General features: G+C 48.7%; 1 protein-coding gene and 1 long non-coding RNA gene across 2 annotated transcripts in view; one reads left to right on the top strand and one right to left on the bottom strand.

The window, feature by feature from the left end:
- The window catches only part of LOC119977799, a 67133-nt gene that overhangs the window by 33953 nt on the left and 5394 nt on the right, over positions 1 to 27786 (bottom strand). The window lies entirely within an intron of this gene.
- The window catches only part of LOC119977798 (high-affinity choline transporter 1-like), a 280545-nt gene continuing 274265 nt past the window's right edge, over positions 21507 to 27786 (top strand). Inside the window, exon 1 of the mRNA XM_038819017.1 lies at positions 21507 to 21530. The gene's annotated coding sequence lies outside the window, so the exon portion shown is untranslated. The remainder of the gene's footprint in view (positions 21531 to 27786) is intronic.

The following is a 27786-nucleotide window of genomic DNA, read 5'->3' as shown; positions in this document are numbered from 1 at the left end:
CCAGAACGAGCAACGCCTCTGCTTCTAGTTTTTCCTACAAGTGGAAACATCCTCTCCACGTCCACTCTATCCAGGCCTCGCAGTATCCTGTAAGTTTCAATAAGATCCCCCCTCATCCTTCTGAACTCCAACGAGTACAGACCCAGAGTCCTCAACCGTTCCTCATACAACAAGCTCTTCATTCCAGGGATCATTCTTGTGCACCTCCTCTGGACCGTTTCCAAGGCCAGCACATCCTTCCTTAGATACGGGGCCCAAAACTGCTCACAATATTCCAAATGGGGTCTGAACAGAGCCTTATACAGCTTCAGAAGTACATCCCTGGTCTTGTATTCTAGCCCTCTTGAAATGAATACTAACATTGCATTTGCCTTCCTAACTACCAACTGAACCTGCACATTAACCTTAACAGAATCGTGAACAATAACTCCCAAGCCCCTTTATGCTTCTGATTTCCTAAGCATTTCCCTATTTAGAAAATAGTCTATGCCTCCATTCCTCCTTCCAAAGTGCATAACCTCACACTTTTCCACATTGTATTCCATCTGCCACTTCTTTGCCCACCCTCCTAGCCTGTCCAAGTCCTTCTGCGGGTTAGGTGGATTGGCCATGCTAAATTGCCCGTAGTGTCCTAATAAAAGTAAGGTTAAGGGGGGGGGGGTTGTTGGGTTACGGGTATAGGGTGGATACGTGGGTTTGAGTAGGGTGATCATGGCTCAGCACAACATTGAGGACCGAAGGGCCTGTTCTGTGCTGTACTGTTCTATTAATGGTCCCAGCATCGACCCCTGAGGCACACCACTAGTCACCGGCTGCCAACCTGAAAAAGACCCCTTTAACCCCACTCTGCCTTCTGCCAGTCAGCCAATCCTCTATCCATGCCAGGATTTTACCCTGAACACCATGGGCTCTTAACTTATTTAACAATCTTCTATGCGGCACCTTGTCAAAGCCCTTCTGGAAATCGGATTATATCACGTCCACTGCTTCTCCTTTGTCTAACTTCCTTGTTAGCTACTCAAAGAACTCTAACAGATTTTCATACATGACCTCCCCTTGACGAAGCCGTGCTGACTCAGTCCTATTTTAACATGCACTTCAAAGTACTCCGCAATTTCATCTTTAATGATGGACTCTAAATTCTTACCAATGACTGACCGGTCTGTAATTTTATGTCTTCTGCCTCCCTCCCTTCTTAAACAGCGGTGTTACATTAGTCACTTTCCAGTCCTCTGGGACCCTTCCTGCCTCCAGTGATCCCTGAAAGATCACCACCAATGCCTCTACAATCTCCTTAGCTATCTCTTTTAGAACCCTGGGATGTAGTCCATCCAATCCAGGTGATGTATCCACCTTCAGACCTTTCAATTTCCACAGAAACTTCTATTTAGTGATGGCCACTGCACTCACCTCTGCCCTTGATTCTTCTCAAGCTCTGGCATCCCACTGGTGTCTTCCACTGTGAAGACTGATGCAAAGTAACTATTCAGTTCCTCTGCCATCAGTTTGTTTCCTATTATTACTTCGTCAGCAACATTTTCCAGGGTCCTATGTCTATTTTTGCCTCTCTCTTACCTTTTATATATTGAAAAAAACTCATCCTATCTTATTTTATATTACTAGCTAGCTTGCACTCATATTTAATCTTCTCCCCGCTTATTTCTTTTTTAGTTGTCCTCTGCTCACTTTTAAAGGCTTCCCAATCCTCTAGCTTCCCACTAATCCTCGCCATTCTGTATGCTTTTTCTTTAGCTTTTATGCTGTCCTTGACTTCCCTCATCAGCCATGGATGCCTTGTCCTCCCCGTAGCATGTTCCCTCCTGCTTGGGATGAATTCCTGTTGTGCTTCCCGAATAACCCCATAAAACACATGTTATTTTTGTTTCACGTCTTCCCTGCTAGGCTCCTTTTCCAATCAACTCAAGCCAGTTCCACCCTCATGTGTAATTGTAGTTACCCTTATTTAATTGTAATACCGTTACATCTGATTCCAGATTCTCCCTCTCAAACTGCAGGGTAAATTTTATCATATTATAGTTATTGCTCCCTAAGGGTTCCTTCACCTTAAGTTCCCTAATCAAGTCTGCCTCATTACACTTCTACCAAATCCAGATTTGCCTGTACCCTAGTAGGCTCTGTCACAAGCTGCTCCAAAAAAACATCTCCTAAACATTCCACAAATTCCTTTTCTTGGGATCCACTAGCAACCTGATTTTCCCAGTTGAGGAACCCTCAATTAAGACGCGAGAGCGAGGTCGGTAATCAAAAGGCTTTAATCTACAGAGAACTGAACAGCATCCGAGAGAAGTGTGCTCACCACATGGAGCCTTATCCTATATACCGTTTCCTGCAGGGCATAGCCAAAGGCGGAGTCCCCCAGGGTTCCAAGCCTCTTAAAGGGGCAAGGTATTAAAGGTCAGGTACCATTTATGGCAGTTATTAATACCGTTCATCACACCAGTCCACCTGCATATTGAAGTTCTCCATGATTATTGTAATATTGCCTTTTTTACATGCCTTTTCTATCTCCTGCTTTATTTTCTGCCCCACATCCTGACTACTGCTAGGGGCCTGTATATAATTCCCATCAGGGTCTTTTTACCTTTGCAATTCCTCAACTCTACCCACAGAGATTCTATGCATTCTGATCCTATATCACTCCTTGCTATCGATATAACTTCATTCCTTACTAAAAATGCAACACCGTCCCCTTTGCCCACCTGCCTGTCCTTTCGATAGGATACATATCCCTGTATATTTAGATCCCAGCCCTGATCCCCTTGCAGCATCGTCTCTGTGATGCCCACAACATCGTACCGGCCAGTTTCAATATGCGCAACAAGCTCATTTACCTTGTTCTGTATACTGCGTGCATTTAGATACAACACCCTCAGTCCTGAATTGACCACCTCCCTTCTCACACTTGTCACCTTTTTTGCTCTGCCCGAGGGTGATGTTGTTCTCTTATTTTGTTCACTATTTCACCTTCAGTTATTACACCTTCTAAGCTAACACTAGTTCCCACCCCCTGCCATAGGCGTTTAAATCCTCCTGAAGAAGGTGGATAGCTGTGACACATCGCCGGTGTTGTCCTCGGACCTCTCCTCAGAAGTGATCTCTTGGGCGAGGGGGACGGATACCACTCCTGATGGCCCGGTCTCATCAGATGGAGATCCTGCAAGACATTGGGAATGTGGTCAGTGAAAGGGAATTTTGTCTGACATAAACTATTCATTGAGACAGTTCATCTTGGTGAAGGGACAGTGGATCCTCACTTCTCTGGCGTGGCCAGCCTCTCTGTCGGTGACTGCTAGCTCCTTGGGCAACCCCACAGGGCCCGTTCCTCATTGGGAGTGAGGACTCGGATCTCTAGTATCCCACCCCCTGTCTTCATCCTTTCCCTCTTATTATGGGCTATCTTCTCTTGCGGGAACGTTATGAGCCACACTTTTGATGGTTTGGGGGGTCAATAGCAGGTGGCATGTGTGGGCAACACAACTATATATGACGGGGTTGTCATGGGGAGTATCAGGGGGTCCTGAGGAACAAGCTTGGAGATCAGATGTTGGGAGGGTGTGAAATGTCAGTCAGTAGATTGGGGGGGGGGGCATTGGGAAATTGAAGGGTAGCAGGCATGATTGATGTCAGGAGAGAGGTGGAGCGCGTTGGAGATTGTTCACCTTCCTACATTGGATGGTAGACCTCCTGGTCATGCTGCCGCACTCACTGCTGTTGCCATTGCCTCCTAGGTGGCATTGCTAACTCTGCTCGTGGTTAACCACCCTCTCGGAACAGGGTGGCCCGCCTCTCATCCTTGCCATCGAGAAGTCTGGCCAGGTCGGCATCACCAAAGTGAGGAGCAGGTCTCCACGCTGCATCCCTGAGATTTGACTGGGAGTGAGTGCTGAGGGAATATTTAGAAGCAGCTCCCCCTTGTTAGCAGGAAGCAGCAGAGGCACGAGTCGGGCAAGGAAGTCGGGCATGGTGAGATTCACTTGTGAGCTCGCTTTTTGCACACAGTGTGGCTGAATGCAGGTCACAATCTCACCAAAAAAGCCAACGTGAAACACCCTGCCAACTCGCCCAAAATGACAGTCATTTTTGGGTGGATCATGACCCATATTTGTAAAGAGTTTGCATGAGGACAACAAACTAACGTCAGAACCATGCAGAGAAGGCAAATCATGTTGTCAATCAGTGGGCAATCCTTCTTTGACATAAATTGTCCCACCATTTTTAGCTCCACACTCCAGGCTAATGCTGTCTCTTCATGTTAGAGTGATTTCAAGGTTTCTGGTGGTAGGCTGCACACTGCACAACCTGGTTAATATAAAGGAATAACCATTGCCATCATATAGCTGGTGAAAAGTGTTGGAGCAGGAACACAAAGAGGTCAAGGAGGAGGAGCAAGTCAAGAAGGCGAATTTGGAGCAGGAGAAAGTGGAGGAAAAGGAACAAGAAGACAAGTAGTTGCAACATAGTCATCCCCTTTTCTGTCCAGGCTCTAAGTGATAAAAAAAATGAATGAATGACGCCAGTAACAAAGCCACAATTCCCCATTACACCAACAGTCACATATTCCTTTGTGCGATTGTCCGTTGAGAGACTCGTGCTGACAACGGGATTGTTCCACAGTCCTGATGGGGGTGCGACTGCCGGAGCCATTAGGGACATGCTAATGGGCCAGCACTCATTCCACGTGGAACTATTCCAATCCACGCCGGCATGTGATCCACTGGGATTGTGAATGGAACTCGAGAGCCTTACAAACTGCAACTGCTTATAAGCACTCAGCTCCCACACATTGTCATTCCTGCCAAGAAGCTAGCACCCCGGAGAGTGGCCCTGAGTTTGTGGACGCAGAGCCGGAGATATTGTTGGATGTCATGGAGGAGAGGTGGGACATCGTATTCCCCAGGGTAGGAAGGAGGCTGCCACCCGTCAATGTCAATCATGTCTGGGTGGAGGTGACAGAGGCCATGAGCCTCATGGGCCCCACCACGAGGACCAGACAGCTGTGCCGTAAGAAGCTGCACAACCTCTTCAGGGCAGCTCGGATGAGTCACCAGCTCCATGCCCCTGGCACCAGCCCCCATCCCACGCACCCCACATTCATCAACACACCTGCCTCCCCCTGATTGCGGCACCCACCAGGCAGATCGGTAGACAGTGCTGGGTGAGGATGGGCAACCCCCCAGGCCAGCCAGGGTGAGTCTCCACCACAATGTTCTGAGAACCACCCCTGTCCCACACTCTCGTAACCCACCCCCTCCTAGGGAGTGACCAAACCCCAACCACCAGCTCTCTGTGCGCACCCTACTCTGCACCACATGCCAACACCCATACCGACTGCCATGGCCGAGCACCCTGCACACTGGACGTTAGCTGCGGACCCCCTGTGCGGCCACATCCGAATGTCTCACAAAGTGCATTATCTGTCGTCCTAGGAGAAGGTGACCCACAACTTCTGGGACCGGGAGAAAACTGGAGGGGGCCCGCTGGACTGCGGCTCCTCACCATTGCGGAGCAGAGGGCGATGGACCTAGTTGGCAGGGTGGAGAGTGGGCAGCCGCAGAGGTGGAGGTCAGCAGGTGTGAACCAAGTAGGTCCCCAATGCGTTACGATGTCCCTATGGCACGTCAGTCACCCCTCCACCCCATACACCACGCCTACCAATGATCCCATCATGCGTCCTGTCTTCTGTCTTGTGTCTTGCAGGGTCACCTCACAAGGAGGTGGAACTGGCTGGTATCCCTTGGTCCACAGCCGCAACAACACAACTCACCTGGTGATGAGGCAGGACCATCTGGGTCCCTCTCCCCCAGCCGCCACAGCGCAACATCCCAGAATACCAGTCCGGGGACGACAAAGACTTCTCGTCACTGCTGTCACCAACATCCCCCACCATCCCAGAGACACTAGCATTATCATAGAATCATAGAATTTACAGTGCAGAAGGAGGCCATTCAGCCCATTGAGTCTGCACCGACCCTTGGCAAAAGCACCCTACATAAACCCTACGTCTCCACCCTATCCTCCTTTATCCCCGTAACCCAGTAACCCCACCTAACCATTTTGGACACTAAGGGCAATTTAGAATAGCCAATGCACCTAACCTGCACATCTTTGGACTGTGGGAGGAAATCGGAGCACCCGGAGGAAACCCACGCAGACATGGGGAGAACGTGCAGACTCCACACAGACAGTGACCCAAGCCAGGAATCGAACCTGGAACCCTGGAGCTGTAAAGCAACTGTGCTAACCACTATGCTACTGTGCTGCCCTTCGTTGGTCATTTTAGTGAAGAGGAGGGGGTTGCCATGTGGCGCAGTGGTTAGCACTGGGATTACAGTGCTGAGGACCTGGGTTCAAATCCCGGCCCTGGGTCACTGTCCGTGTGGAGTTTGCACATTCTTCCCGTATCTGCGTGGGCTTCACCCCCATAACCGAAAAATGTGCTGATTACGCGGATTAGCCACGCTAAATTGCCCCTTAATTGGAAAACAAAAATTTGTTTCTCTAAATCTATTAAAAAAAATTTTTAGTGAAGAGGCTCCTGGGACACGCTCTGGTGTACACAACACATGCAGCGGTACGTCAAGTGGAAGTAGGAACCCCTGAGGTGGCGGACAATCGGAGGGCGAGACGGCCCCAAGGATTGGCTGCTGTTCAGACAGGTCTCAGGCTTCTGGAAAGGGCGGAGTTGGAGTTGGAGTTCAATGCTGGAGTTGGAGGCACAGAGCCAGGGACTACAGGAGGGGGTGTCAGCAACCATATAGCGCCTGCAGGTGTAGTTGGAGGAGTCCAACAGCTTAAAGGGGTAGGAGGCAGTGCCGACCATGCGTGCTACACAGGCCAACACAGCACGGATGGCGTCCGCAGTGGAAGCTTTGGCTGCAAAGGTATTGGCCATGATTCAGGATGTCCAAGGCCTGGGGCACACTTCATGGCATAAGGCACAGAACAGGATGGCCATGTCACAGGCAGCCATGTACCATGGCCACATGGACACTGCTGCGGTGCTCCAGAGCATGGCCTAGTCACAATGGGCCATGGTTACGAGCACAAGAGAATTGGCCTGGCTGACCTGAGCCAGTCGCAGAGGGTCCTGGCACAGTCACAGCGACGTGGCCCAGACCCAGAAGGAAGTAGCACAGTCCCTGTGCTCCATGGCCATGGACATGGAGACCCTGGTTAAAACGAGAGCGGGCCTCCAGGACTGGCAGTGTCAGGTGAAGGCGGAGCTCCTGTAGCTTGCTCTGGCTGCACCCCCTTCCCTCGGTGTAGCCCGGGAGCCATCGGGCACCCCGAGGGAGGAAGAAGTAATGGGGCCCAGACTGATGACTCCCGCAGGGGAGGTGCTGGAATCATAGAATCAACAGTGCTGAAGGAGGCCATTCGGCCCATCAAGCCTGCACTGGCCCAACACCTCCACCCTATCCCCGTAACCCAGTAATCCTTCCATAACCTTTTTTTTGGACATGAAGTGCAATTTAGCATGGCCAATCCTCATAACCTGTATATGTGGCAGCACGGTAGGATTGTGGATAGCACAATTGCTTCACAGCTCCAGGGTCCCAGGTTCGATTCCCGGCTTGGGTCACTGTCTGTGCGGAGTCTGCACATCCTCCCCGTGTGTGCGTGGGTTTCCTCCAGGTGCTCCGGTTTCCTCCCACAGTCCAAAGATGTGCAGGTTAGGTGGATTGGCCATGATAAATTGCCCTTAGTGTCCAAAATTGCTCTTAGTGTTGGGTGGGGTTACTGGGTTATGGGGATAGGGTGGAGGTGCTGACGGAATGGCCTCCTTCTGCACTGTATATTCTATGATTCTATGATAATCTTTGGCCTGTGGGAGGAAACCGGAGAACCTAGAGGAAACCCACGCAGACACGGGGAGAATGCACAGGGCGCGACTCTCAGCTCCCCACGCCGCATGGGAGAATCGCGGGAGAACCCCCGAAAAATTTCACGTCCCCTCGCACCCCCCGCGATTCTCCCCCCCGCCCACTCGGAAGAATCGCCGCTAGCCGTTTTTCACGGCGACCGCCGATTCTCCGACCCGGATGGGCCGAGCGGCCTGCCGTTTGCGACCGATTCACGACAGCGGCAACCACACGTGGTCGCTGCCGTCGTGAAACGGGTGTGGAGATGCCCGTTTTGGGCTTGTAGGGCGCCTGGTGGGGAATGAGCACCACGACTGTGCTCGGAGGGGATAGGCCCGCGATCGGTACCCACCGATCGTTGGGCCGGCGTCTCAATCAGATGCACTATTTCCCCTCCGTCGCCCCGCAAGATCAAGCCGCCACGTCTTGCGGGGCGGCTGAGGGGAAAGACGGCCACCGTGCATGCGTGGATTCAAGCTGTCAGCGTCGTGACGTCAGCCGCGCATGCGCGGGTTGGAGCCGGCCAACCTGCGCATGCGCGGCTGTCATCATTAGGCGCGCCGGCCGCGTCATTCCCGGCGCGACGCCCCCGCGGAGAAGATTTACGGAGCGCCGCTCCTAGCCCTGGCGGCAGGGGAGAATAGGGGGCGAGGAGCGGCCTCCGACGCCGTCGTGAAACTCGGCTGATTTTTCCCGGGAGCGGAGAATTCCGCCCATGGACTCCACACAGGCAGTGGCCCATGCCAGGAATCGAACCTGGGACCCTTGAGCTGTGAAGCAACAATGCTAACCACTGTGCTACCATGCTGCACACGTGCTGGAACACCGCAGCGCCTCTGCATCCTCCCCCACCTGCTCCTATCACATCCAATGGGAAGTGGGCAGAACAAGGTGGCACTATGCCATCTGCAACACCTGGAAGGCTGCTGGCCCCATTCCTGTCCTGGCATTCCAGAGGAGTGGGCGGGTAGGGTGGTGTTAGGGGCCTATGATGTGGGTGCGGGTGTTGGCGAGCCGCCAGGACAGTTGGGGGTAACTACCGGGGTTGCACTCGGAGGCGGCAGGGTACTCCGCCAGTGATGTGGTAGGACCTACCCGCTGAGTGACGCATCACCGCTCGCCACCCCTAGGACCACACGTTGCCCCAGCCCCAGACCCCATACCCGCCCCAGCCCCTGGCCCCATCCCAGCCCCCCCTCCCTTGATTGGCTATGGGCCAAGTGATGGGCTGGTTAGCATGCATTCAGGGATTATCCGGGCGAACAGTGGAACCAGGGTCTCAATGTCCACGGCCATGGAGCACAGGGACTGTGCTACTTCCTTCTGAGTCTGGGTCATGTCACTCAGTGACTGTGCCAGGACCCTCTGCTACTGGCTCAGGTCAGCCAGGCCAATGCTCTCAGGGCAGGAGTCAGATTCTGTAAAACAATACGGGCACAAGTGCCCGGACCAGACCCGCTGATGTTGCCAACCCAGGGCCAATATCCTGTGGTGGAGCTGGTGGGAAGCTTGTGGGAGGATGAAAATGCTGAGGTGGGGGGGAGGGGGGGGGGGGGGAGGATAGCAGGTAGGGGATACAGGAAAGGGGGTGGGTGGTGGGTATATGGAGGTGGGAGGGATAGATGTGCTGCTGGTGGGCAGGCCTAGTCGGCGAACCTGGAAGTGATTAGGTTGTCCCTTGTGCGGCAGACCAGGTGCACAAATTGTGCGGCCTCCTGTGCCTGCCTGGGCATCCTGGCTCTCCTGTGCATCCTACTCATCAAATGAGGCATTGCATTCATCCTCCTCCTCCAGCATGCTGCCCCTCTGCTGCATGACATTGTGGAGGATGGAGCAGGCCACCATGATGTGGGAGACCCTCCAAGGGCTATACTGGAGGACTCCACCAGAGCAGTCCAGGCACCTGAACCGCACCTTCTGGACGCTGATGCACCGTTCAACGATGCTCCTGGTTGCTACATGTTATAGCAGTTCTCCACGTTGGTCTGGGGCCACAACCACAGTGGTAACTCCTGTCACCCAAGAGCCAACCCCTCACCCGAGGCAGTACCTCGAAGGTGTCAGGCACCGACGAGTGCACCAGAACAAATGTGTCTTGACCGCTGCCTGGGTATCAGGCGCAGACCTGCATGATGTGCAAACGGTGGTAACACACCAACTGCACGTTCATCGAGTGGAAGCCCTTCCAGTTGATGAAAGGCACCTCCTCATTCATCGGTGCTCGTAGGGGTACATGTGTACCATTGATCACCCCTTGGACCTGAGGCATGCCTGTGATGGCTACCCACGCAACCTGGTGGGCTCGGTCGACATTGAAGTTCATATAGGGCATCCGTGATGCTGCGGATGCATCTATGACGTCTGCGATATCCCAAACAGGTTCCCACTCGGCACCTGGAAGGACCCAGTGGCATAAAACTTCAGGTAGACCATCACCTTGATGGCCATCGGGAATGAGTGTCCTCGCTTATACCCCCACGGTTCCAGATGTGTCATAATCCGGCAGAGGTGCTGCACGGTCTCCCTCCTCAGCCGCAGTCATCGGCAACACGCTTAGTCCGGCAGGTCCTCGAATGACAGATGCTGCCAATATACACGAGGCCTGATGCAACATCTCCTTCCCACCTCCTCTTCAGCCTGTTAGACGGCAGGCACTCCACCTCACCTTGCTGGCCCCTGCTCCTTGGGGGCAGACACCTGTTTGCAGGGTCCTTCCCAAGCAGCTCCTGTTTGTGCAGACTCACTACATCTGCCACATGCAGCGGCCAGGCAGATGCCAACCATTCCTGGCTGGACTCCAAAATCCATTGTCTGCAGGGGGTTAAGGGCGGACATGTTAGCATGGTGAGTACTCATGTGCCCATCTCAGTCCAACTGGCTAGGCGGTGGCCCTGACCTGTACTGCAGCCCCTGCCCCGCATGTCCCCCTCCCGATCCCACCCCCACCCCCTGCCGTTCCCCCCAACACTTTTACTTCTGCACCGCAGCCCTGGTTCTCCCGGTACCTGGCACCCGGGTACCCCTGCCGGCAGGGGTAATAGTGGCTGCCGCTACCCATGCCAGCAATATGCTCTGAGGCCCCTGTCCTCCGCCTTCCTGGGGGTCTACTGTGGGTGTCCTCCTTGGGTGGATTGTGTGATGCCATGCCCGTACGCCTGGTGGCACTCTGCACATTTATGGGTCACAGTGGAGAAGTCAGTGGAGTGTGTAGCCAGGTGGCTGCCTTGCAGGCCGTGGCATCGGTGGTCCGTGCCTCGAAACCCCCATCCAGGGAGACACCCTGAACCCACGTCCCATCTCCTGGTCGACCCCGCTAGCCCCTCCGGCCCTGGCAGATGCCACCCAGCCAGTGGCACAACTGTCAGCCCGCCGTTGTGCCTTTGGAAACTTTTCTTACCTCCTCTCTCTCCCTCAGTAGCCATGGCGCCTGGTCCCTCTTTTTAAATACCACACGTGAACCGTGCCCGCGTCACCTCCACCTTAGAGGCCGGAGAATATCGGGTCGTACCCGTTAATGAAATCTTAACAAGTGCTGCTGTACGTTTTGCATGCCCACACCGACCCGGAGTGTGGAAAACACCCACACTGCCATCGAGGCACCGGAGCATGGCGCTCCATTGTGTACCCTGCGTCAAACTCGATTTTCACCTGACACCCGATTATCCGCCCAATCGCGATTCGCGATTCCGGCATCTCTGGACGGAGAATCCCACCCCTTATCTTTCCTCTGACACTGATTATCACATTGTCCTGTTTCCAAAATACAAAAATGAAAGTCAATGCGCATTCCAATCCAAATTTATACATCAAATTGTTACATAACGCATGCTAAAATAAACAACAATGAGCTTCCCCAATGTCTATAGCACTGGTAGAAAGCTGCTGACTTTCACCTGAGATGGTGTGGGAGTGCATCTCAAACATCCCTGGGACAATAAGGCCCAATCTCAGACTGCATCACCTCGTCATGGGTGCCCACAGACTGGGATGGCTGACTGATGGACGACAACAAGGGCACTGGTGGATTGTCAGGTGAAGGAAAATAAATGCTGTCATCCTAGGAGAGGAAAGTAAGTTTCTTATCCATGGAGACACTGCCACCATCCTAAAGCAATGTTAGTGATCCTGGTGATCTGCTTGAAGACAGATGCTGAAATGATGTGACACCCTGCAAATCTGCAATCCAGAGCAACGATGGCAGCAATCGGAACTTACATTACAGCTGCCTGAGTTTCCACTTTAGCACTCAGACATTTGTTGAAAGCTGCTTACGCTGCAATGGAAGCTCAGACGTCAACCATTAAATACTGCCTCAATGTGTTTCCGTAGTTTTACCGGTAGAAGTGGCTACCAGTTCCATTTTGGGGAGGATGAGCTCTGAGATCAGCACAAAGCAGATCTGCCAAGTTGCTGCTTGACTCTCCCATGCTTCTTGACATGAAGCATAAGCTTTCAACAGCATTTCCAGTGCACCTTCTTCTATGGACCTCAGTCGAGTCATTTCATAGATTTCATAAAATTTACAGTGCAGGAGGAGGCCATTCGGCCGATTGATTCTACACTGGCCCTTGGAAAGAGAACCTTTCCCAAGCCCACACCTCCACCCTATCCCTCCACCCTATCCCCATAACCCAGTAACCCCACCCAACACTAAGGGCAATTTTGGACATTAAGGGCAATTTAGCATGGCCAATCCACCTAACCTGCACATCTTTGGACTGTGGGAGGAAACCGGAGCACCCGTAGGAAACCCACGCAGACACGGGGAGGATGTGCAGACTCCGCACAGACAGTGACCCAAGCCGGGAATCGAACCAGGAACCCTGGAGCTGCGAAGCAATTGTACTAACCACTATGCTATCTGCAGAAGAAATGATGTGTGAACCCACCCTGGGGTGAGCTGTCCCCATGAACTATTCCTTCTTCCTGCCCTAGCTCCTGTATTTGTGCCCAACGCCAACCTCTCCTATATCTCAACCTCTACACTACTTGCAGGATCAGTGTCTCAGCTTGTTGGTTACAGCTGTGAAATGGAATGATGGTGTCTCTTCATCCTAATTTCCTTCTTGGCCGTCCTCCACTTCCTGGGCAGTTTCGAGTTCTCAAGTGTCTGAAATGTGTCTGAAATGTGTTGGGTTGTGGTGAGGGCAGAGGAATACGTAATTAGTGCATGTTTACACAATCAGCAGCTTCAGAGTCAGAAGAGATTGAGCAATGAGGGAGAGGTCAGATGAGGAGAAGGATTGAGTATGCAAATACCTTCATCTTAAATCACTTCAGTCCCACCAATGACCAGCGTCTTCATGATGGCCCTTCCCATGATGGCCAGCGCTGTCTCACCCAGTGGGCTGTGTGCTTGTCCTTCAGCTCATTGCTGTGTCTCCTTTTATGTGTGACCTTTGCTGCAATTGTATCAAAAGGAGAGACTTAGAATGTAGTCACATTGTGTCACAAGTCTGAGGCTTGGGAACATTTTAAACATAAAAAAAGAACAAGAAATTGATAAAAAGGGAGAAAATAGAATATGAGGGTGAACTAGCAAGGTATATATGTGGTGAACGTATTATAGTAACAATTCACCACTATTACATTGTACCACGCTGTTGCCCATGTGGGCTCCACTTATGGACCATTGTACTGTACTACACTGATTGTATCATGTTGGTGCCCTTGTGGGCTCCGCGCTGGCTCCGCTCGCTTGAGGGGAGGTATAAGAGCAGCTGCCCTGTAGGCGGCTCTCAGTGCAGTGCAGTCGCAGGCAGGCACTGTTCTAGTTGATTAAAGCCACAGTTCACTTCCATTCTCTGTCTCGTGTGAATTGATGGTCGCATCAATATATCAAAACAGATTGTAAGAAAGTTTGCATGTGTGGTAACGTGAGGAAATTAGCAGAAGTACACTGGTTCAAGGAGCTGCGCTCCGAAAGCTTGTGTTTGAAACAAACCTGTTGGACTTTAACCTGGTGTTGTAAGACTTCTTACTGTGGTTCATTTAGAGGCAGAAAGAAGAGAAACTATAATGGGAAAGAAGAAGTGGCAAAGGAATTAAGCAATTATTTTATACCAGTCTTCTCGGTAGAAGTCACGAAGAGCACATCAGAAAGTGTGTGGAACCAAGGGCATAATACAGTGAGGACTTAAAATAAGCAATATTAGAAAAGAAAAATGTTTTCAACAATTAGGTCCTCCATCAGAATTTCTCAAAGCCTGTTTAACTGTGACAAGACACAAGTTAAGAATGGTGATCGAATACTCTCCAATTGCTTGGATGAGTACAGCACCAACAACACGCAAGGATATCGTCACCACCGATGCACAGTGCCACCAGAGCGTACCATCTACAATGTACACTGCAGCAACTTGCCAATGTTCCTTTGACAGTGTGAAGACCCAAGAAGCAAAGTAGAGTAAACAGTGGTTTATTCAAGGTCAAAGGGATCAGCCGCTACGGCTATCAGTCGGGACTCCCAGAATGCTGGTTCCTGACCGGGTCAGCTTTTATATAGCCTAATGACGAGCCCCAGCTGGTCAGGCCTCCACCCACTAGGGGGAGGCTCGTATCCCACGGGTCCCCCGGAGAGATCGGGCAGCACGGTAGCATGGTGGTTAGCATAAATGCTTCACAGCTCCAGGGTCCCAGGTTCAATTCCCGGCTGGGTCACTGTCTGTGCGGAGTCTGCACGTCCTCCCCGTGTCTGCGTGGGTTTCCTCCGGGTGCTCCGGTTTCCTTCCACAGTCCAAAGATGTGCGGGTTAGGTGGATTGGCCATGCTAAATTGCCCGTAGTGTCCTAAAAAAAAAGTAAGGTTAAGGGGGGGTTGTTTGGGTTACGGGTATAGGGTGGATACATGGGTTTGAGTAGGGTGATCATTGCTCGGCACAACATCGAGGGCCGAAGGGCCTGTTCTGTGCTGTACTGTACTGTACTGTACTGTGGGCCTCGTGAGGGTTATTACACACAGCATCTTCTAAGTCCCCCAACCTCAACCATGTAGAAAGACAAGGGCAGCAGATACATATGGATACCACCACCTGCAAGTTTTTCAAAAATTAATTTACAGGATGTGGGTGTCGCTGGTTAGGCCAAAACTTATTGCCCATCCCGAGTTGCCCTTCAGAAGGTGGTGATCAGTTGCCTTCTTGAATCATTGCAGTCCTTGAGGTGTAGGTACACCCACTGTGCTGTTAGGGAAGGAGTTCCAGGATTTTGTCCCAGCAAAAGTGAAGGATATATTTCCAAGTCAGGATGGTGAGTGACTTGGAGGGGAACCTGCAGGTGATGGGGTTCCCAGGTATCTGCTGCTCTTGTCCTTCAAGATGGTAGTGGTCGTGGGTTTGGAAGGTGCTGTCTAGGTACCTTGATGAGTTACTGCAGTGCATCTTGAAGATGGTACACACGGCTGCCATTGTTCATCGGTGGTGGAGGGGTTTGAATGTTTGTGGAAGGGGGAGCAATCAAGAACTTTGAACAATGAACTGTGAACCATCCTGACTTGAAAGTATATTGCCATGTGTTCATTGTTGTTATTGAACTCCCTCTCTAACAACTGTGGGCATGGACTACAGCAGTTCAAGTTGGGCTCAACACCAGTTTATCAACTGCAGTTAGGGATGGACAATAAATGTTTTCCTGACCCGCAATACTCAAACCTCACAAATGAATAAAAAGACTGCAAGTTCAGTGAAGACTGGTGCTATCTACTTTTACTGATGAACATTGAAGTCCCCCATCTATTCAGTGTTCTTTCCTTTTCCAATTGGCTTTCAACATTGAGGAGTACCGATTGGGTACCGATTGAGGGAGGTGGTATTCAATAGGAACTTGCCTTGTCCGTGGAGTCCGGACGCAATGTGGGGGGCAGAGCTGGCAGGGGGGTTGGCGGGGGATAATGGGACTGTGAGTGGTGGAGTGCAGAGGGAGAAATGGACTGTGAGTGAAGGGGCGCAGGGGTAGATGGGGGACTGTGAGTGAAGGGGTGCAGGGGAGAAGGGGACTGTGAGTGAGGGGGTGCAGGGGGAGAAGGGGACTGTGAGTGAGGGGTGTAGAGGGAGGAGGGGACTGTGAGTGAGGGGGTGCAGGGGAGAAGGGGACTGTGAGTGAGGGGTGTAGAGGGAGGAAGGGGACTGTGAGTGAGGGGGTGTAGAGGGAGGAGGAGACTGTGAGTGAGGGGGTGCAGGGGAGACGGTGACTGTAAGTGGGGGGTGCATGGGGGAAGGGGACTGTGAGTGGGGGGGTGCAGGGGGAGAAGGAGAATTTGAGTGGGGGGGTGAAGGGGAGAAGGGGATTGTGAGTGGGGGGTGCAGGGGGAGAAGGAGACTGAGTGGGGTAGTGCAAGGGGAAATGGGGGATTGTGAGTGAGGGGTGCAGGGGGGAGGGCGACTGTGAGTGGGGGGGGTGCAGGGGGGAAGAGAAATGTGAGTGGGGGGTGCAGGGGAGAAGGGGACTGAGTGGGGTAGTGCAGGGGGGAATGGGGGATTGTGAGTGAGGGGTGCAGGGGGGAGGGCGACTGTGAGTGGGGGGTGCAGGGGGGAAGAGGACTGTGAGTGGGGGGGGGTTCAGGGGGAGAAGGATAATTTGAGTGGGGGGTGAAGGGGAGAAGGGGATTGTGAGTGGGGGGTGCATGGGGGAAGGGGACTGTGAGTGGGGTAGTGCAAGGGGAAATGGGGGATTGTGAGTGAGGTGGTGTAGGAGGAAAAGGGGACTTTGTGTGGGGGTAGGGTACAGAGGGAGGTGGATGTGGAATCAATTGATGAATTTGGGGGTTAAAATGGAGGAATATGTTGCAGAATGCATTTGTGACTGTTAACAGGGCAGTGCTATGTGTTAGGGCGAACATATGAACTTAAGAACAGAAGAACTAGGAGCAGGAGTCAGCAATTCAGCCTCTTGAACTTGCTCCGCCGTTCAATATGATCTTGGCAGATCTCAACTCCACTTTCCTGCCTGTTCTCCATAATTCTTGAACACATTGCTAACTAAAAATCTGTCTATGCTAATTAAAAATCTGTCTATCTTCTCCTTAAATTTACTCAATGTTCCGACATCCAATGCAGTCTGGACAGCGAATTCCAGATTCACAACCCTTTGAGTGAAAACATTTTCATCGTTTTTGTTTTAAGTCTACAATCCCTTATCCTAAAACTATGTCCTCTCGTTCTCGATTGCCCCAACAAAGGAAGATTATGCTCTATTGGGCAGCACGGTAGCATTGTGGATAGCACAATTGCTTCACAGCGCCAGGGTCCCAGGTTCGATTCCGGCTTGGGTCACTGTCTGTGTGGAGTCTGCACAATCTCCCCGTGTGTGCGTGGGTTTCCTGCGGGTGCTCCGGTTTCCTCCCACAGTCCAAAGATGTGCAGGTTAGGTGGATTGGCCATGCTAAATTGCCCTTAATGTCCAAAATTGCCCTTAGTGTTGGGTGGGGTTACTGGGTTATAGGGTTATGGGGATAGGGTGGAGGTGTTGACCTCGGGTAGGGTGCTCTTTCAGAGAGCCGGTGCAGACTCGATCGGCTGAATGCCCTCCTTCTGCACCGTAAATTCTATGATAATCTATGATGTCTACTTTGGTAATATCTTTTATCATCCCATAAATCTCAATTAGACCTCCTCTCATTCTTCTTAACTCAAGACAGCATGGGTCTAAACTGCTCCATCTCTCTTCATAAGACAAACCCCTCATCTCTGGCATCAATCTAGTGAAACTCCCCTGAACGGCCTCCAATTTAACTACATCCCTCCTCAAATAAGGGGACAAAAACTGTACACAGTACTCCAGGTGCAGTCTCAGCAATGCTTTGTACAGTTGCAGCAACACTCCCCTACTTTTATACTCTATTCCTTTAGCTTTAAAGGCCAAAATTCCATTTGCCACCTTATTATCTGCTCCACCTGCATACTAGTTTACTGAGATTCATGTACAAGGACACCCAGATCCCTCTGCACCAAAGCATTCTGAGGTTTCTCTCCATTTAGATAATAAGTTGTCTTTCCATTTTACCGACCAAAATGGATAACTTCACACTAATCTACGTTAAACTCCATCTGCCATATTTTGGCCCATTCACCTAATCATTTGCAATTTTCTTATTCCCTCATTGCAACTTACTATCCCATCTACTTAAGTGTCATCTGCAAATTTGGCGATAGTAGAACAAAGAAAAGTACAGCACAGGAACAGGTCCTTCAGCCCTCCAAGCCTGCGCCGACCATGCTGCCCGAAAAAACTAAACCCTTCTATACTTCCTGGGTCCATATCCCTCTATTCCCATCCTATTCATGTATTTGTCAAGATGCCCCTTAAACGTCACTATCATCCCTGCTTCCACCACCTCCTCCGGCAGCTAGTTCCAGGCTCCCACTACCCTCTCTGTAAAAAACCTGACTCGTACATCTCTCAACCTTGCCCCTCGCACCTTAAACATATGCCCCCTTGTAATTGACCGCTCTACCCTTCCCCACATCCATTGTAAATAGTTGAGGCCCGAGGTCCGAAACCTGTGACACCCCACTCAGTACATCTTGCCAAACAGAAAAAGATCCATTTAGTCCAACTCTGTGTCCATTAGCCAGTCTTTAATCGAAGCTAAGAAATTACCCCACATTCCATGTGATCTTATATTGTGTATGAACTTTTTGTGCGGCACCTTATCAAATGTCTTCTGGAAGTCCAGATATACTGGGCTGGATTCTCCGCTGTCGGAATTCTCTGTTGCACCGGCAGCGAATCCACACCCGGGGATTTCCCAACCAGAAAACTGGTGCAGCAGGCCGGAGAATCCTGCCCACGACACCTACAGGATGCCCATTATCCACTTGGTTTGTTGCACCTTCAAAGAACTCTAGCAAATTATGCCTTTTGATTTTCTAAATGTCCCGTTATTACTTCCCTGACAATGGATTATAACATTATAACAATTTCCCAAAGACAGATATTAAACTAATTGGTCTATAGTTTCCAACTTTCTGCCTCCCTCCCTTTTTGAATAAGGGCACTACAATATCATTTTTCTAATTCAGTGAAACCTTTCCCAAATCCAGGGAATTTTGGAATATTATAACCAATGAAACAACTATCTCCACTGTCACTTCCTTTAAAATGTAGGATGTCGGCTATCAGGCCCTGGGGACTTGCCTGCCTTCAATCCCAATAGTTTGTTTAGTACTTTTCGCTATTGATGATGATTGTTCCAAATTCCACCGTTTCTATTACTTTTGCATTACCTGTCACTATTGAATAGTTTCAGTCTCCTCCTTCGTGAAAATTGAGCCAAAACGCTCAATCTAACAGCTGCGTCATGCCGAGCGCGAATCCACGCGAGCCAGTTTGATCGCACGAGAGCCCGAAATCGGGAACCATGCTGGATTGGTTTACGATCTAACTGGCCCCCTCCCATTGGCGAGATCCGAATCCCACCACGGTGTGGCAAGAAACCAAGGACAGCAATAAAGACCAATCTCCAACCCATTAATGGGAAGGAAGCCCTATCTCAAGGCCTTCTGTGGTCTAACCGACTGCCCAGTGAGCGTTCACACAGATGCCGTTTAATACACCTATTTAAAGATGTGAAGTTAATGCAATGGCTGGTGTGGGGATCGGAGGAGGTGAGTAGCTATCTTGAGATTTGAGCACCAGGTCTGCTGCCAGGGCATGGAACAACATTGCCGCAACCTGGAAAGCAGCCATGCGCCCGCCGCTGACTGCCCACTGTGAACCTAGTGCCACAGGCCGTATGGGTGTCCCCCAGGCCACCCCTGAGTCATCCCCTGGCCTCAGCCAACCCATCAACAGGATGGGTGAACCAGTGCCATCTTACTGGCTGAAATGAGTTTGTGTGGGGAGTGGAGTGCTAATATGCGCCTGCAGCTTGTCAGCACCTCGAGTGCCAATCGCAACCCCGGCGAATTGGACATTGTTTTTCATTGGAATCGCTTGTGTGCTAACTCTCTAATGGTTCCGGAATTGCATCGGTTCCGGTGCCATTTCGCTGTTATAGCAGTCCACTGATTCAGTCCCGGCGTCAGCACTTAGTCTCTTAAATGGAGAATCCCGCCCCAGGAGCCTGCGATCAAAAGTCTTGAACACTGATCTGTTCAGAAATTTTTATTACAAGTTATTTAGATCTCCAAATAACAACAAAAAATAGAAAATATATTTTTATTTACAATTTTTAATATTTAGTAATACAGAAATGCCAAAAATGAATGCGACATTTTAACAAGTAACTATGGAGAATCTATTGTGGAAGTGGCATTGCCCGTGAGAGTCGGCCATTTTGTAAAAGTGAGTCACCAGAATAAAGGTTTGAAAAAACACTGAAAAGCACTGCGGCAACTCACTCTTATTCCTTTGACAACAATTTCCAAACCCACCTCTACCACCTAGAGGGACAAAGGCAGCTGATGCATGGGGACACCACCGCATGTAAGTTCCTTCCAATCTGCACACCATCATATCCTGACTTGGAATGATATCATTATTGCTTCACTGTTGCTTGGTCAAAAACCTGGGTCTCTGTTCCTAACAGCATCCTGGGTGCACCTACACAAGATGGACTGAAGGTGTTGCATAACCACCTTCACAAGAGCAATTAGTGAAGGGTACTAAATGTTGGCCTTGCTTCTGACACCCACATCCCATGAAAGAATGAAAAAGACTGAGCTGAATTGATTGGACATTTCAGAATTATAAAGGAAATTGACAAAATTGACCTGAAGAAATGGTACCAGGGACACCATTTTATAAGTATAAATTAAGGTTGCAGCATGGGTCGGTGCAAAGGATAAAACATTAATGATCTTCTCTGGATCTTGTATTTAAATCCAGCCAGTTTCATCTGGCTGCTTGCTGGCTCCAACGGTTAAACAAATTTAAATAGTTTCATTTCCGTTCCTATTGAGCATTATTTCCTGCTTCATTATGTGTTTGGGGTCAACATGGCATTCTTTGGGGTTTGTCCATTCTCCAAAAGTAAGCTGCTTGAGACTGTCATCTGTCTTTATTTCTATAGAATCCCTACAGTGCAGAAGGAGGCCATTCAGCCCATCGAGTCTGCACCGGACTTCCGAAAGAGCACTTTGCAGCTACTCTACACATATTAGGACCTCTGCATGAGGTTGGAACTTCGCCTTGCTCCAGATCTCTGTTACTCAATCATGTAATGTTACATCATCATTACATCAGCATCATGTCTTATTCTCCCCCAAAGTCCCCCAAAATACAGAGTGACTTCCTTTGACATCAAGGTAGCATTTGACTGAGTATGGCATCAAGGAGCCCTTGCAAAACTGGAGTCAATCGGAATCAGATAGGGAAAAACTCTCCATTGGTTGGAGTCATATCCAGCACAAAGGAAGATAGTTGTTGGGGGTCCATCATCTCAGTTCCAGGACATCACTGCAGGAGTTCCTCAAGGTAGTTTCCTACGCCCAATCATCTTCAGCTGTTTCATCAATGACCTTCCTTCCATCATAAGTGTTTAAAACAGAGAGAGTAGAGCTGGGAGTTTCAGTGTTTAAAACAGAGTGAGGAGGGCCGGGTGTTTCAGTGTTTAAAACAGTGCGAGGAGAGCCGGGAGTTTCAGTGTTCAAAACAGCGAGAGGAGAGTCGGGAGCAGAGAGGAGTGGAACTGCGTGGGACACTGCTGCAGGTAGGACAGCTGCTTGTCTGTTTGTTTATTTCAAATTGAAAAAAACAAGGTAAAGTGACGTCACTGGAGACTGTGACCTGATTGGCTGAAAGGCAGACTGGGCTAAATTTGAATATTTGTGGAGTTACTAGTTTTAATTTGATTTAAATTACTATTTTTAAGTTGATTTGAATTAGTATTTTTAAAATTTGACTTAAATTACTATTTTAAAGATGATTTGAATTACTATTTTAAAATTTTTAAATCTCACTTAAATAACTATTTTGGGTTGATTTAAATTACTATTTTTAAGTTGATTTAAAAAACTTTTTCAATTTAATTAAATAACATTTTAATTTCAATTAAATAACTATTTAATTTGTTGTCAGATCAAGCAAGATAAATACTCAGGGATTAAGCTAATTAAATAGTATACAGGAGATTGGATATAATCCGACACAAAAACATCTTTCCAAAGTTTAATTTCAAACATTTAATTTAAAGGAATAAATCATGGCAGGACAGCTCCAAGGCGTGGTCTGCTCCTCTTGCTCCTTGTGGCAGGATGGGGACAGTTCCAGTCCCCAGGGTCAGTATGTGTGCGGGAATTGTCTCCGGTCACAGCCCATGGAAGCTCGAGTTTCAGAGCTGGAGCGGCGGCTGGAGACACTGTGGAGCATCCGCAAGTCGGAGCGCAACAAGAAGGAAGGATGGTAGAAAGAAGGAAAATCAAAATCCTATATATTCTGTCATATCTAAGGAAATAAGGGAGATTATCAAATTGAAGGAAAAAGCATACAAACTGGCAAAGATTTGTGGGAGATGAGAGGACTGGGAAATCTTTAGGGGGCAACAGAAAGCTAATAAAAAAGCTATAAAGAAGAGTAAAATAGATTACGAGAGTAAACTTGCTCAGAATATAAAAACAGACAGTAAAAGTTTCTACAAATATATAAAACAAAAAAAGGATGGCTAAGGTAAATATTGGTCCTTTAGTGCAGTGCTTCTCAAGGTTTGGTACGCGTACTGGTGCCGGTACTCAGGCCATCGTCTGCCGGTACTTGGAGTGTTTCCAGAAAAGAAAGAGACAGTAATCCTGGATTGGCTTGTTTCGCTTACCGGTCCCTGGCACATTGAAAAAAAAAACTGCCGGTACGCCACATCAGATAGTTTGAGATGCACTGCTTTAGAGGATGAGAAGGGAGATTTAATAATGGGAGACGAGGAAATGGCTGAGGAACTGAACAGGTTTTTTGGGTCGGTCTTCACAGTGGAAGACACAAATAACATGCCAGTGACTGATGGAAATGAGGCTATGACAGGTGAGGACCTTGAGATGATTGTTATCACTGAAGAGGTAGTGATGGGCAAGCTAATGGGGCTAAAGATGGACAAGTCTCCTGGTCCTGATGGAATTCATCCCAGAGTGCTAAAAAAGATGGCGAGGAAAATTGCAAATCTAGTGATAATTTACCAAAATTCACTATACTCTGGAGGGGTCCTGGTGGATTGGAAATTAGCAAACGTGACACCACTGTTTAAAAAAGGAGGTTGGCAGAAAGCAGGCAATTATAGGCCAGTGAGCTTAACTTCGGTAGTAGGGAAGATGCTGGAATCTACCATCAAGGAATAAATAGCGAGGCATCTGAATGGAAATTGTTCCATTGGGTTCCTAAAGGGCGGGTCATGCCTAACTAATTTAGTGGAATTTTTTGAGGGCATTACAAGTGCAGCAGACAACGGGGAGCCAATGGATGTGGTATATCTGGATTTCCAGAAAGTTTTTGACAAGGTGTCACACAAAAGGGTGCTGCATTAGATAAAGGTGCATGGCATTAAAGGTAAAGTAGTAGCATGGATAGAGGATTGGTTAATTAATAGAAAGAAAAGAGTGGGGATTAATGATTGTTTCTCTGGTTGACAATCAGTAGCTAGTGGTGTCCCTCAGGGATCAGTGTTGGGCCCACAATTGTTCACAATTTACATAGATGATTTGGAGTTGGGGACCAAGTGCAATGTGTCCAAGTTTGCAGATGACACTAAGATGAGTGGTAAAGCAAAAAGTGCAGAGGATACCGGACATCTGCAGAGGGATTTGGATAGGTTAAGTGAATGGGCTCGGGTCTGGCAAATGGAATACAATGTTGACAAATGTGAGGTTATCCATTTTGGTAGGAATAACAGCAAAAGGGATTATTACTTAAATGATAAAATATTAAAACATGCTGCTGTGCAGAGAGACCTGGGTGTGCTAGTGCATGAGTCACAAAAAGTTGGTTTACTGGTACAACAGGTGATTAAGAAGACAAATGTAGTTTTGTCCTTCATTGCCAGAGGGATGGAGTTTAAGACTAGGGAGGTTATGCTACAATTGTATAAGATGTTAGTGAGGCCACATCTGGAGTTTTGGTCTCCTTAACTGAGAAAGGACGTACTGGCGCTGGAGGGTCTGCAGAGGAGATTCACTAGGTTAAACCCAGAGCTGAAAGGGTTGGATTATGAGGAGAGGTTGAGTAGACTGGGACTGTACTCGTTGGAATTTAGAAGGATGCGGGGGGGGGGGGATCTTATAGAAACATATAAAATTATGAAGGGAATAGATAGGATAGATGCGGGCAGGTTGTTTACACTGGTGGGTGAAAGCAGAACTAGGGGGCATAGCCTCAAAATAAGAGGAAGTAGATTTAGGACTGAGCTTAGGAGGAACTTCTTCACCCAAAGGGTTGTGAATCTATGGAATTCCTTGCTCAGTGAAGCAGTTGAGGCTCCTTCATTGAATGTTTTTAAGATAAAGATCGATAGTTTTTTGAAGAATAAATGGATTAAGGGTTATGGTGTTCGGGCCGGAAAGTGGAGCTGAGTCCACAAAAGATCAGCCATGACCTCAGTGAATGGTGGAGCAGGCTCGAGGGGCCAGATGGCCTACTCCTGCTCCTAGTTCTTATGTTCTTATGTTCTTATAAGGTCAGAAGTGGGGATGGTTGGTGATGATTATAAAATATTCAGCACCATTCGTGATTCCTCAGGCACTGAAGCAGTTCATGTCCAAAAGCAGAAAGACCTGTATAATATCCAGTCTTGGACTGGCAAGTGGGAAATGGTAAGTAACATTTGTGCCACTTAAGTGCCAGGCAATGACCATCTTGAACATGCGAGAATCTAATAATCGTCCCTTGACATTCAATGGCATTTCCATGGCTGAATCCCCACGGTCAACATGATGGGGGTTACCATTGACAAGAAGGATAACTAGACTAACCATATAAATACTGTGGCTACAAGATCAGGTCAGAGGCTAAGAATTCTGTAGCAAGTAACTCGTCTCCTGACTTCGCAAGGCCTGTCCACCATATACAAGGCACAAGTCAGCCGTATGATGGAATACTCTCCACTTGCCTGAATGAGTACTGCTCCAACAACACTGAAGCAACTGGACACCATCCAGGACAATGCAGCCCGCTTGGTACCCCATCCACAAACATTCACTCCTTCCACTGCAAACATACAGTAGCAGCAGTGTGCCATCTACAGGATGTACTGTAGGAACTCACAAAGCTTCTTTAGACATAACCTTCCAAACCAATGATGTCTATATCTAGATGGACAATGACAGCGGGCGTTTGGGAACAGTACCACCTGGACGTTTCTCTGTAAGCCACTCACCACCCTAACTTGGAAATATATCGTCGTTCCCTCACTCTCACTGGGTCAAAATCCTGGCACTACCTTCTTAACAGCACCCTGAATGTACCAACGCCACATGGGCTGCAGAAGTTCAAGAAGACAGCTCACCATCATCTTCTCAAGGACAACTAAAGGTGAGCAATAAATGCTCGCCTAGCAGTGAAAACCACATCCCATGACTGAATTAAAAGAAAACAATGGCAGGGTTCTCCATTGGCCGACTCCAAAATCGGGAAATGAGATTGGGTGGAGAATGGCATCTGATGCCAAAATCAAGGCAGGCACTGATTTGACGCCAAATCTCCCATTTTACGTCACCTCGAAAACGGTGTCAAAGCATTTCACTCAGCGCGTACAGTAGACACTGTTTGAATTTCATTTGTGTGCTCGAACCGGTATTCTCCGTGGCCTCCGCGATTTTCCACCTCTAATGGGCCAAGTTCCCAACACCTGGTTCACTTGTGCTTTTAAAAATTGTGAAACCGGCATGGCGGTTGCTGAGGCAGAGAGACGGGGTACGGAAGGTGTCCAACATTGTCAATGACAAACAAGTAATAGTGAAGTGTTTAAAGTCGAGAATGCTCAAAAGGTCAGAATTCACAGAGCACAGAGAACTTGGGTGTGGCGAGGGGAGGGTTGCAAATCTCAAGGAGAATATGGAGATTTGGAGGATAATGGAGGGATTGGAAAACAAGGACAAAAATGTAAAATTGAAACATTATTTAATCGGGAATGTAGGTCGGTGACCACAGGGGAGATGAATATGCGGGAGTGAAGACATGGACAGCAGAGCTCTGACTGGCCTCAAGTTTAATTATATTCATATAATTATACATTTCCTGCAGTATAACAGTGACTACACTTCAAAAAGCAGTTAATTAATTGTGAAGCGCTTTGGGAAGATCTGGGTTTGTAAAGACGCTATATAAACGAAAGCTCTTTCTTTACAAAAAAAAGTAGATTTTGGAGTGGTTGTTAACTGTTGTCATGATAATGGATCATAGTCACGAATTATGCATTTTTAAAATTCATTTACAGGATGTGAGCATCGCTGGTTAAGCCAGCATTTATTGCCCATCCCTAGTTGCTCTTCAGTGTGTGGTGGTGAGTTATCTCCTTGAACCACTGCAGTCCTTGAGGTGTAGTTACACCCACTGTGCTGTTACGGAGAGAGTTCTGGGATGTTGTCCCAGCGACAGTGAATGGACATATTGGAATTTTAAATAAGTTGGTTTTTTTTAACATTAAAAACTTACTGAGACTGCAAAATAACCACTTGGTGGAATTCCTATGTGAATTGTAGGACGTGATCCTCCAGCCGCGCTGTGCCCAAAAGGCAGCTCGCCGCAGCGCAGCGTGACCATTGATAGCCGGGAGACCCTGCTCCCGGGATCTACCCAGCTTGCAACGCCTCGTGTGATCCAATGCAATCTCGCGAGACGTTGTAAAGTGAAATCCCTTTTGTAGCAAATCTGCATATTAGAGCGAGGCAGTAAGCCTTACTCTAATGTGCAGAGTCCCGAGGTCTGAGACATTGGGTTTCAATCCCTTCGCCTTGGGGAGCTCTGGTGAGTGCCATTTGGTACTGGTCCCCACAAACGGGGATCAGGTGGAACAGCACTCATGAGGGTCTCCAGGGGGATCAACGGCCCCCAACTGCATGCCCTTTGGGCAGGGGGTGCCCTGGCACTGCTGATGCCACCTGGGGACTGTAGTGATCTCTGCATGTGTTAATACATGTTCAGTTAATGTAAAATAAGTACAGACCGATGATCACGAGATGGCAAAACTAACAGGAGCGATAAAAGGAGTTTCCCGTTCTTTTTTTACTTAGTGTGTGTGGAGAACAGCTAGAGTGAAGACGTGATCAAAATAAACGTGGTTTAATTTAAAATTACTTACTTGTTTTACTACTTTAGTACTGAAGTGAAAGAACTCACTAGTTTGTTATATATTACTCATTTGGAAGACTTTGACTATTTCAAATCAGAATTCAATACAACCCGGCAAGACAAAAAGAGTAATATTCGTATTACAATTTAGTAATATAACATGGTACCAGGTGAAAACAAACTTTAAGAACAACTAGTAAGCAAATTAGAAAAGAAAAGTTCCTATACTGACTGTTTGACTGTGGAAGTCATCGCAGCAAACGGATCCTCGACAGCAAATCGATTCGATGGACCAAGTGCAGGCTCCCAGACATCTGAAGACTACCGATAACTTAAATCTCAATTGGAAGTTATTTAAACAACAATTCCAGCTCTATCTCGAAGCTCATGACTTACATACAGCCTCTGAAGCTACACGCATAACTTTGCTTCTGTCCCTGGCAGGTCAGCAAGCTATCACAATTCGTTCATTTTTGCTGAAGGCGAAGATAAAAAGTAAATTCCGGGTCATTGTCGCAAAATTTGATGAACATTGCAAAATGCAAACCAATGAAATTTTGGAGCAATTCAGATTTCACAAATTTTTACAAAAGAATGGAGAACCATCGTTAGCTCTATCACTGACCCTAAACTTGTAGCCCAGACTTATAATTTTGTTGATTTGCATAACTCTCTAATCAGAGATCAGGGCCGGGATTCTC

This window comes from Scyliorhinus canicula, chromosome 14 (genome assembly GCF_902713615.1).
Source record: "Scyliorhinus canicula chromosome 14, sScyCan1.1, whole genome shotgun sequence".
Lineage (NCBI taxonomy): Eukaryota > Metazoa > Chordata > Chondrichthyes > Carcharhiniformes > Scyliorhinidae > Scyliorhinus > Scyliorhinus canicula.
This window is presented reverse-complemented; position numbering and strand designations above follow the sequence as displayed.